General features: G+C 39.8%; 1 protein-coding gene across 1 annotated transcript in view; it reads left to right on the top strand.

Annotated features, from left to right (window-relative positions):
* Positions 1–12859, top strand: part of LOC132824896 (receptor-type tyrosine-protein phosphatase R-like) — a 215802-nt gene that overhangs the window by 83200 nt on the left and 119743 nt on the right. The gene's annotated exons all lie outside the window — the stretch shown is intronic.

Here is a 12859-nt window from a genome sequence, read left to right as displayed (position 1 = left end):
ATATAACCAGTTCATATGTCTTCACACAGCAGTCCCTTAGCTTTATTTTATGATCTATAAGGCTTGGCTAAGCAAAATAAAGGCCTGAACTTACATAACACCAGGACAATTGATTTTGGAATATTATTGGTCTCTCAAAGGTTCACTGCCTACTGTGGAGGTTTAATCGTGCATACTTTGTGTGCTAAGCAGCTTGTCACTTATATCTTTCAATCATTTGGAATCTGTGCAAAAGAGGAAAGGGAAGTGGCAGATTAGTGGTTGATGTTTGGGTCAGGTATGTGTTTATCTGATTGTTTCTGTATACAGCTTGACTTGAGGGCGGGTTTCAACTCCCAATGTGTGTGGCCCCTGTGTAATACTAATGTAGAATGCACCGTTATACACATAGGAGATGACTATTCACTGGAGAATGAACCCTCAGGAGATTCAAATGGCATCATTAAACCAATTCATCAAAGTTGCTGAAAAATATTTCAAATAGAATATTACTGAGAAATCAAACTCCGTTTAACAGGAAAACCCATAAATGAAATGCAGTTTACTATCAACCCTTCCACCATGTTCTTTGGTTGATATTAGATGCAATTGATAAGAGTAATAAACGTACATAAATAACAAAAACTAGAAGAAAGATTTCCCCCAGGGATAAAAATCACAACACACCAGGTTATAGTCCAACAGGTTTATTTGGAAGCACCAACTTTCAGAGCGCTGTGCCTTCATCAGGTGACTGTGGAGTATAAGACACAGAATTTATAGCAGAAGTTTACAGTGTGATGTAACTGAAAACACATATTGAAAAAGACCAGGATTGTTTGTTAAGTCTCTCATCTTTTAGAATGAATCATTCCCACAGGGAGAGTAGCACAATTGCAAAATTCACAGGATCAAGGAGAGAGCCTGTTATAAGCAGGTTGACACCCAGGGGTGTTTCAGTAATGAATCTGAAAATCTGAAAGTACACCCACTAGAGTAGTTATGAGAATCTTGTCTCACCATTTCCATAAGAGAGTGATTGCACAGAAAATAAATGAGGCAATAAGAACCTCTGTCGTTCATTTGCAACACAGCTTGCTGTAACTTTGGGAGCCACACTTAAAAAAAGGAATTGTTGACTTTACATAGATTGCACTTCTCAATGTCATGACATTGAATAACTAAACAGAACGGTTCTCTGTTAATCTCCATTGCAAATAATTTTGAGAGCTATGTTTTTTTCTTTATTCACATTTTCTCTTGTTTTGAACAGTGATAGCAAAGAACTCCAGAGCAAGGGAGGGTGATGAATTAATCCTTGTGATTAGAGGTTGTTGTCCCTGAAAGAATTCCATAACTGGGCATCTACTAGTTTAAAGACAGTAGAAAATACTAGAAAGACTGAACAGCTCAGACAGCTTCTTCGAAGACAGAAAAAAAAGTTATCTTTTCAGCTCTGTGACTTTTCACTCAAAAATCAGTATGCTGTTTGAATAAAACTCATGTGAAGTTAGAAATCACACAACACTAGGTTATAGTCCAACAGATTTATTTGGAAGCACTAGCTTTTTGATCACTGCTCCTTCATCAGGTGGTTGTGGAGTATAAGGCCGTAAGACATAGAATTTATAGCAAAAGTTTACAGTATTATAATTCTGTGCCTTACGATCTCATACTCCACAACCACCTGACGAAGGAGCAGTGCTCCGAAAACTAGTATTTTCAAATAAACCTGTTGGACTATAACCTGGTGTTGTGTGATTTTTAACTTTGTACACCCCAGTCCAACACCGGCATCTCCAAATTTTGTGAAGTTAGGCTTACAACTACAAAAAAAGTTCTTTAGGATTTGGATCCAACAATAGAAGAGCTGTCCAAACTTCTCCCAGAATATTTATTTCTGATAAAGCAGGTATCTGTCCTACCACAGATCATGAGAACATCTAAATTCCTTTTTAATATAACAAAAAGTGTGCATTTTTGAAAAAAAAAGGTTTTTGGCTGTCTAATACTGTAACAATATTAGATTTGTCTCTAACTGAGGTTGGGATAGGTTAATACATTTATCTCTGGAGGAGAGAGTTAAATGCACATGGCTCAGTCTATTGCAACCTGAATTCATAATTTCAGTAGTGAAAGAGGATAATATAATGTTTCCTTTCTTCTCTGATATCTCTTGTTACATTTAAGGGAGTGTTAATCTCTGCAGACAGCTTTGCAAAATTGACATTGTGTTGCCCTTTTGTTACCAGATGATGTCATGAAGCTTAGTTCATCTGATCTAAATAACAATCAGATAAGAATAAAAAGCTGGGGATTTGTACATTTTCTATGTAGCATGAATAGAATTAAAGACTATTATAGCACAGAAGTTTGGCTTTAGCTCATTGGTTCACTTTATTGTTTTCTCCACCTGAACCACCTTGCCTGATCCCTACGACCACATTTGTTCTGCATAATTCTTCATAATGTTTAATAGCAATTAATACCATTCTTAAGTAGGTCTGGACTATTCATCTTTACTATTTTTCTGTTGGATTGTAACATGAGTACACTTCACCCACCACTATAATTTGGCAAGCTCAGTGAAGCAATAAATCACAGGATTGACATTAGCTAAAGTAATGAGGAGTGCAAGAGGGCATGTCAGGAGCAGCACCAGATGTACCCAGAAATCAGGTGAAGCTACACAACAGTGTGTCAAACAGCATAAGCAAGTGGTAGACAAGTCTGAGCAATTCAGTAGTCAACCTCAGACTTAAGCTCTGCAGTCCTATCATGAATGGTGGTGGAATGATTAAACAACTTCTCTGGAGGAGGAAACTCCATGAACTTTGCTATCCTTAATTATGGGGGAGTCCAGCACATCAATGCAAAAGATAAAGCTGAAGCATTTGCAGTGTTCTTGCAATGCTGAGTTGATAATCCATCTTGGTAACCTCAAGGAACATCCACCCAGAAGCCCTAAATTAGATCTACATAATTTAGAAGAAACTCCTGGTAGCACAATGTAACCAAGCACCACAATCATCCTTGGCCCTCAATTATCTCCTTATTGCAACTAAAGTTTTTTTTGAAAAAAGTACATAGCAACACATTGAGTTAGGCATGCTGTAATGAGAACATGCAGAGTTATGAAGGAATTCACTGTTCTGAAGTAGGTGTGCTCTATTTTTCTGTGTTTAAGAGGATCTTTAGTGGTCAGATAAGCAGAATTTCTTCTAAGCTTCATTACTGAATCAATGCCTTTTTAATGTACATCTCTTCTGAGTCATTATGAGCTGCAAGGTTTGTAGACACTGCTGATTGCTGTCTGTATTATGGTTGCATTTCCTCTCCCTTTGCCTCATCTCAGTAATTTCCTGTTCCTACTGCTGTTGCTCATGTCCATTGTAAGGGTGCTGTGAATCTATAATTCCTGGAAGGAAAGTGGGAAATTAAAGATCTCCTTGAATGAAGTTGCTTCGAAAGCAACTTTCAAAACAGATATACAGATGTTCTTTCCTCTACTTCCTTCTATACTTGCTCAGAACTAATTACACCTTTAACTTCAGTGGTGGAAAAGATGCTGGAATCTATTATAAAGGATGAATTACGACACATCTGGATAGTAGTAACAGGATAGGTCAGAGTCAGCATGGATTTATGAAGGAGAAATCATGCTTGACTGGTCTTCTGGAATATTTTGAGGATGTAACTTTGAAGATGGAGAAGGGAGATCCAGTAGGGATGTAGTGTACCTGGACTTTCAGAAAGCTTTTGATAAAGTCCCACATAGAAGGTTAGTGAGCAAAATTAGGGCGCATGGTATTGGGGCAAAGTACTAACTTGGATTGAAGGTTGGTTGGCTGAGAGGAAACAAAGAGTAGTGATAAACGGCTCCATTTTGGAATAGCAGGCAGTGACCAGTGGGGTACCGCAGCGATCAGTGCTGGGACCGCAGCTTTTTACAATATATGTTAATGATATAGAAGATGGTATCAGCAATAACATTAGCAAATTTGCTGATGATACTAAGCTGGGTGGCAGGGTGAAACGTGAGGAGGTTGTTAGGAGATTACAGGGTGACCTGGACAGATTAGGTGAGTGGGCAGATGCTTGGCAGATGCAGTTTAATGTGGATAAACGTATGGTTATCCACTTTGATGGCAAGAACAGGAAGGCATATTACTATCTAAATGGAATCAATTTAGGTAAAGGGGCAGTACAAAGAGATCTGGGTGTTCTTGTACACCAGCCAATGAAGGTAAGCATGCAGTTACAGCAGTAGTGAAGAAGGCTACTAGCATGCTGGCCTTCATAACAAGATGGATTAAGTATAGAAGCAAAGAGGTTCTTCTGCAGTTGTACAAGGCCCTGGTGAGACCACACCTGGAGTACTGTGTGCAGTTCTGGTCTCCAAATTTGAGGAAAGATATTCTGGCTATTGAGGGAGTGCAGCGTAGGTTCACGAGGTCAATTTCTGGAATGGAGGGATTACCTTACGCTGAAAGACTGGAGTGTCTGGGCTTGTATATCCTTGCGTTTAGAAGACTGAGAGGGGATCTGATTGAGACATATAAGATTATTAAAGGATTGGACACTCTGGAGGCAGGAAACATGTTTCATCTGATGGGTGAGTGCCGAACCAGAGGACACAGGGTAGACCATTTAGGACAGAGATGAGGAGAAACTTCTTCACCCAGAGAGTGGTGGCTGTGTGGAATGCTCTGCCCCAGAGGGTAGTGGAGGCCCAGTCTCTGGATTAATTTAAGGAAGAGTTGGATAGAGCTCTCAAGGATAGTAGAATCAAGGATTATGGAGATAACGCAGGAACAGGATACTGATTAAGGATGATCAGCCATGATCATATTGAATGGTGGTGCAGGCTCGAAGGGCAGAATGGCCTACTCCTGCACCTATTGTCTAACTTTTTCCTGTTTAAATGGGTTAAAAATTTGTTTCTTCCTATTTTGGGGTGTAAGGGGATGATCTGTCAATGCCCAAATCAAAGTGTAGCAAATCAGCAAATGTTATGTTTAGTTCTGATTTCCATGTTGCAGCATTCAGCCAATTGTGATCTGTGATAGCCACATCAGGAGTAATTTTCTAACAGGCTATGTGTCCATTGAGGCCCATACGTAGCAGTGACTTCCAGCACCGGAAGTCAATGCATGATCAGCATGCCAGTGCCAATCCCAATCACAACACATGAAACCTTAGAGTGGCTGTCCACACAGACAGCCATGCAGCTTAGAGAGAGAAAGTAAAACTATTGCTGAAAGTTGTAAAATGAAAACTGGTAGTTATTAGCAAAAAATAATAGATGTGAAAATTAAAAGGAGGTTTGGATCAAAGATATTTAAAAGGATGGATGTAAGATCAGCCTGTTATCCTGCAGACCTGGCTTGCTTGAATATTTCTCTTCCTGAAGTGAAGAGATTGAAAACTTGAACAACATCTGTGGTGGCTTCTGCAGGCAAATAATTGAAAGCTTGTTCCAAAGATGGACTGAACAGAACTGGTCCTGGGAGAGAGTGAAGTAAAACTCAGATTAGCCTTCTTCACAAAGTGTATTGTATTATAATTGTACAGTTTTTACACAAGCACACTGATGACTGCTTAACAAAGCTTAGCAGTGTGCAAGGTTAGCGTGTGTTCCAGCTATCTCCTAGCTCTTAGAGACAGCCCACTTCTCTTGGAGGGGTACTGTCTTCACAGAAAGCAAGTAGCTGCTAACTGTCAGCATGACAATTGGAAACAATGTAACTGGATCACCAGGGCATTGGCAGGGCTCCTACGTTCAAAGATGGATCGGCCTGGAGATAACCAGAATGAGAAAGACATGTTTACGTGGGAACTGGGAGACCATCAAGGAGTTCCCTCATTAAGGAATGAGAGGAGGTGATTCGGAAGATTAACATCTGGATTTTGGCCTGTAGGACTTTGTAGGATTCCTGGAAAAGCTTGAATGACCTCACAAGGGGTAGTCAATGTCTGTGAATGTGACCTCTCATTTCAGCTCCAAACCAACTGTCCCTGAAGTTGCTTAATGCCCCATATGCCCATAACTCACTCATCGGTACTACCTAAGGATGGAGACTAAGGCCCAGACACTTCACCTCACCCTCGCACAGTTTCTGATGCTGCCTACCTCATACTCAACTTTTTGTGGCATGCACAACTCTCCAGTTGTTCAGCAGTGGCAGGCATATTCCCACAGACAGGGTAAATCAATCAGTGACATTTTTCCTCTCTCGTTCAGGAAAGATGGTACAGGATTGAAGGCAACAAAACAAAGCTGACAAGAAAATGGCAAGCTCAAACCTTCATTTGAGTGGGTGGGTTGCGCTTCGGCAGGTCGGTGTGGACTTGTTGGGCTGAAGGGCCTGTTTCCACACTGTAAGTAATCGAATCTAATCTAATCTAATTTCTGATTTTATGCTTTCAGTCACTTAAGAAGTCCCACTCTCATCAATCTTAAATAGAAGACTGCCTCACGGACCAAGAATGTTTCTCATCTGATTGGAGCCTAGCACCCACAAGCTCCAGTTCTGCCAATGTGAGATTGTTTGTTGTTAAAATGGAGTTGTGTCAGCACATGGCCAGACATAAGTGTTATGCAGCCAAGGCAGGAATGGTAAATTTTCATGTCAGCTCACTAGACAGCAAGGGCATTGATGGGTTTTTCTGCGCAGGACTCAAATAGAGCCACCAACAGAAAAGACAAGCATGGAGAATAGATGCTGGCAGCATCTAAGGAGAGAGAAACAGAATTCCTGTTCAATCCAGCATGACTCATCTTAAGGACTTGAAATATTAACTCAGTCTCTGTCTCCACAGATGCTGCCAAACTCACTGAGTTTCTCTAGCATTCTCTGTGTTTATTTCAGATGCCTATCATCCTCAATATTTTGCTTTTATTCGACGTGCACTGACTTAGATGCACTTCGAGATCCTAGGTGTAATGGCATACCTGCAGCCAGCCAATTTTTTGACACTGTCAAAGAGTCTGGTTTGAACGTGGTTGAGCCATCTTGCACAGCTTCCCCTCTTTGCAGACTTCACTCCACATGTTAGAAACCTGGAAGCCTTGCAACCACAGCTCCCATTCACTTTCATTGTTGTCATTGATGAAGGATCAAATTCTCTGTCCTTCCCGAATGGATGCTAACTGAGCAACACAGCCCAAAACAATTCACAGGACTGCCATAAAGTTTGCCATAACAGAAGGAAGTCAACAACACCTCACCTTACAAGTTGGGCGGTAGTTTCCTTTAACTGTATTGGGGTCACTCATGGAGCTGAATGCACGTTCAAGCTTCATATGATCATAGTCAAAACGTGTGGTGCTGGAAAAGCACAGCCGGTCAGACAGCATCCAAGGAGCAGGAGAGTCGATGTTTTGAACATAAGCTCTTCAGTGTTGACTCTCCTGCTCCTTGAATGCTGCCTGACCGGCTGTGCTTTTCCAGCACCACACTTTTTGACTCTGATCTCCAGAATCTGCAGTCCTCACTTTCCCCTTCATATGATCATCACAGGTTCCACTTGACCTGGACAGCCCACAATTCAGACAAGGTCAAATCAGCTGAAAATGCTGTTTGGCGTCTCAACCGATCACTCCTGATATGTCTTGCGTCTCTAGAGCATACTGTCACTAGCTTTTTCCCAAGCTGTGGCACTAAGCAGGCTGCAGCAGAAATAGTCAGAACCACAGGACCACATTTTTAGTCTCAGCACCCAGTTAAGTAGCTATTAATTTTCTTTCTGTCTACATAAATATTTTTGAGTCCTCCAGGCACCTTTTTGTCTGTTTTTAAGTTGCAAAATCTGCAATTAAAACATTATTTTCCAATTGTTTCAGTCACAGCTAATGTTTTGGGCAAAGTTTGTGGATAGTCAAAGCCAGGGAACTCAAGTACTGATTCCCAGTTTGACAGTGAGTTCTTGTAGATCCACTTTTCTGGAAGCTCAGCTTCAGTCAGTTGCAGTTCTAGTAGTATTGGCATTACGTTCAGATACTTTCCTGCATGTGCAAATTTGATGAGTATATTGTCTGTCAGCAGCATGCATCTTAAAAAATGGTCCATTTGAATTATATACTAGATTTAGGTTCAATACCATTTTGTCACCAAAAATAAGATCAGACTTTGAATCCTAGATACAATTTTGTGATGAAACACTGCTATTTTATTGTTCAATTTTAACTCTCAGTAACTATTAATGCATGTTCATTATTGCATTGTACCTGATGGTGAGGATATGGAGCAGGACAGGTAGCTGCTCTACAGATGACAAACCTTTATCACATGATCAATCACATGATCATTGAGGTTAGAGAGACAGCACTACTTACCTCAGTGGCTATTTTATATCATTGTCAACCCTACCGCTACAAAATTGAACTGCTTTTTGATTAATGCTATATAAGGGTTTGGATTTTTGATTGCCAAAATAAGGAGTTTACTGTTAAATGAATGATCACTTAAGGATTGACTGAGTAGCACTCATTTCCCTTAGCAGAGAACATAATAACCAGGGGGCAGAGATTTAAGGTAATTGGTAGAGAGACGGGAAAGGAATTGAGTAGGATTTATTTACAACCAGAAATTCATGGGGATCTGGAACTCACTGCCTGTTTTGTTGGGAGAGGCAAAAAAAATTGCGTTAAAAACAAACCTGGATATACACTTAAAATATCATAACTTATAAGGATACAGACCAACAGATGGAACAAAGGATTAGATTGGAAGATTTCTATTTAGTTACATTTTGATAATTTAGCAGTTAAGACCTAATTGCTGCAAAATCATGAGGGGCTGAGTGGCCTCCTTTTGTGTAGTACTTTTCTATGATTCATAACATAATTTTGCTTCGATACATGATGCATTTGAAAGACATTACATGATGTGCTTGCAACAGACATTGTAACTTATACAGACTGTTGCATTAGAGTAATTTTGTAGATAAGCTAGAAAATAAGAACATATTGTTTTAAAAACTTAAAAGACACAGGTATTAGTACAAGTTCATTCTAGTGTCCTGGCCAATACTTTTCCCCTGATTAACATAACAAACAGATTATCTTGTCATTCCCTCATTGATTCTTGTAGGAACTATTGGCTGTCATGTTTCCCCCATTACAATAGAGACTAGACTTCAAAAGCTTCAAACCTGTGCTTTACACTTGGAAAGCATTCTGAGATGACCTGATGCCCTAAAAGGCGCTATATAAATATTAGTTTGTGCCTTATGAAATTGAGATGTCCAATCAACAGTACAGTCAGTAGAGATTGAGACACAATTATATTGAAGTTTCTGAATAGCAAGCTAAATTCAAAAATGTACTCTCATTGGTGGAACTCAGTACTGATGAAAGTTTCCTTGAGAGAGGTACAATGTGGCCAGGTAAGAAATTGGGTTCTTACAGGCTGTTCATGTGCATGTTATATTGTGACCAGAGTAGTGCACATACCTATTTTTATAATTAGTGCTTTACTTTGACTGCATTAAATTCCATCTGTCATTTCCTGATCTGTGCATATAGTTTGCAGTTTGGTATTAATATGAGAAATCTATGTGGAGAACATCAAACACAAAAGGACATCGCACTGAGGTATGTTTGATATGAATTTTATTTCCACAACTATGTAGATCATGTCATGAGCAAAGGAGTGAATTATTAGCAAGCTGTTTAAAATGGACCTAAAACTTATGTCACACAGACCGCAAAGAAGCATAGTTTTCCGAACAGTTATGTGATATTTCACACAAGGCAAATAAATCATGAACTTAACTTTTCAATGTTGGGCTAAGCTGGGAAATAAAAAGGAAACCATGCTGAGATGTGATTGTTTTATTGTGACCTCATAAGGACAAACATATGAAGTTTATTTGCATAGCTCTGAAACCACAGAAGACTTAGGATCAAAACCAGTCCCTATCTGATGATCCTCTTACAGATTAATCTCATCATTGGCTATTGTATTCATTAAAAAGCTCAGTACTCCACTCAGTTCTGTCATTCTGCTAACATTTTCTTTTGCTTGCAATGTGGCTCTTAAAGGGATAGTTCTGATGAAAAACATGTTTGAAAACAATTTTTTGCTGGATTAAGGAGAAGAGTTGTTGCCATGCATTATCATGTGATTTATATCCTTATAGTTTTGTTGATTTTGGAATGTATAAATTGCTTTGCAGCTGTCAAATTGCTAATTAAACACAAATAACATTGCAGGGCATTATTAAATTGGGGGTCTGTTATTCTGATGATTCAGCTCAGAATAAATACAGATTAATGACATGATTCCAGAACTGGATTTAGCAAATTTATCTGGTGAATCCCCAAGTAAAAGGGCAATCAGTTTTTTTTTGCAGTAAGCTTATTTCATTTGGGGCACCATAATGGAAGACGAATAGTACTCGGGTTCTCATTCCTCGTGACAGTTTTTCAGTTATTGATATGGTTGGCAACGAGCCTGAGCATGGTTTGAAGTTCGCATTCCAAAAGACAGCCCCAGAATATGCTCCAGTTTTCCAGGTGAGGATGATGGAGGCTATGGAGAGGGAATTAGCAGCCCACTCATCTCCAACCAATAACTTGTTTCGCTCCTTGAGGGGCTTGTTAACAAGCCTGAGAGGGCAAGAATGCAAATTTTAATTGACAAATGGATGACTCTATAACAACCTGATGCACATTGGAGCACAGCCTTCTGATTCAGTGTGAGGAGAAGTAAAAGACTTTTTAAATTATAAGTTGAGAAATGTTGAGATCTGGAGATCTGACACCAGATCATACACTTTAACTCTTCTTTTGGCTGATCTAGCCACTGTCATGATCATTTTGGCTGCTTGCGCTCTAAGATGCTCTTTAGCAAGGCAGTGACTGATCCTGTCATGGCTGCCGTCCACCTTTGCCACTTGCTTCCCGCAGGTAGTTTTCACCTTCTGGTAAGGTTTGGTACCATGCCTTGTGTGTTGAGCTTGCCTTTGGCCCAATTACAAAATTTATATTTAACAATAGCATTGCATATCTGTGGCACATTGTTCAGACCCTGAAATTATCCAGGCATCGTATTCCCAAACCTGAATTGAAAATCCAAGCCCTCACTGCAATTGAGTGACCCAGCTTGCTGTACGTTCACATATCCATCAGCTGAGAATGAGATTGGGATCAATGACCAACAACAAGACAATTAAGAGGACATTGAATGATTAATTTGAAAAAAGATAATGGACAAGGGTATGGGTAAACACCAGGAGATTGGCACTAAGTGATGGGACTCACTTAATGAGCTGGTGCAAGCACAATGGGCCAAATGGCCCCTTGCTGCACTGTAGCATTTGTGTGACTGTGTGAGCATCATACCTTTGCATTGTACATTTAAAACAAAAGAACATCCTGGACTGTTTCTCTGCAGTTTGATTAAACAAATGTTGCCAGCTATTGTCAGTCATTTCTTTGACTTATATGAGGAATTGCATTTGGATGATTTATAAGAGAACAACTGGAGTCTATAGAATTGTGGGCCAGCAAAGAGTCAACTACTGTGCAAAGAAATGACAGCTATAAAAGGGTTTAAGGGTTTCCAATTTAACTGAAAAGGGATGAGCTGGAAAGCCATGTTCTATTGTTAGTAGCACTTATTGTGCTGTCTGTTCCTTTTTAACTGAAATTACACGCAGGCTACCATTTTTGATGTCTAGCTCATAATTATATAGCCTTCCTTAACTGTGGTAATTTAATTATAGATGGGCAATTCTTGTGGCTTAGCATTTCCTGTACTGTGGAAAGATGAACATCAATTTGAAGGAAGTGTTCTTGAAGCAGAGAGTTCATGTCTATGGGAGTTATAATATCACGGGGAGATCCTTGTCCGTCCATGAAGCAAAATATATGCCCTTTACTCCCATCAGCTACAGTTCTGAACCATTTTCAGCCCTAAGGCTTATTGTAATAATGTTGTGAACTTTTCCTGTAATAAGAGGGGACCTATTAGTGTGAGCGTGGATGCTGCAGGAGAACAGAAGAGGTGACTCAGGACCTTAAAAAGGGCAATGTAGACCAAAGCTACAGAGTCCTGAGATCTTGTATCTGGACTTATCAGAGAGGCAGACACTACATGGCCCTCTCCCTTTCATGGGTGGGCAAGCGCTTTGGCAGGTTAGCACATAATTAGCTCATAAAAAGTAGAAAAACATTCATTCTATCTTGCACAAAGATCGTCTGTAGACTGGCGACAGAATCCTCCCTTCAGTAAATTACACTGTGCTGTGGAATGTTTATTTTTGTCACTGAAATGTGCTCTGCTTAGAGAAAAAAATTGATCAAATTGTTCACTGTGTTTGTGTGCTCATGGCTTCAAAGTGGCCCCAAAATTACAGATGTTTCAGAAAAGTACATATTTTATTTGAAAACAAGTTTTGCCACCTCCTGCCTTAAGTTCAAATTTAACTTTTCCATCATGCAACTTCCTGAGCAGACCACTAGCCTATAGTCTGAGCCAACTTGAGCTGCACATAAAATATACAAGGGCATTTCATCATCTGCTGTCACTTCTTGTCATTGTACTTATTTAAAATTATCCCTTGGATGTGCTCACTGTTTATTGCCAATCCCTAACAGCCCTTGAGAAAGTGACAATGAACTGCATACTTGAACTGCTGCAGTCCATGTGATGTCAGAAAGGGAGTCCCAGGGTTTTGACCTTACAACAAGTAAAGCAACAGTGATATATTTCCAAGTCAGGACAGTGTGTGGTTTGCAAGGACGCTTGTGGGTGGTGGTGGTCCCATATATCTGCTGTCCATGTCCTTTGATGTGGTACAGGTCGTGGCTTTGGAAGGTAATTCTGAAGAACCTTGGTGAATTGTTGCAGTTGTGAAAATTTTGTATTGG

This window comes from Hemiscyllium ocellatum, chromosome 19, assembly GCF_020745735.1.
Source record: "Hemiscyllium ocellatum isolate sHemOce1 chromosome 19, sHemOce1.pat.X.cur, whole genome shotgun sequence".
NCBI lineage: Eukaryota > Metazoa > Chordata > Chondrichthyes > Orectolobiformes > Hemiscylliidae > Hemiscyllium > Hemiscyllium ocellatum.
The sequence above is the reverse complement of the archived record's forward strand: the minus strand, read 5'-3'. Positions and strand labels throughout refer to the sequence as shown.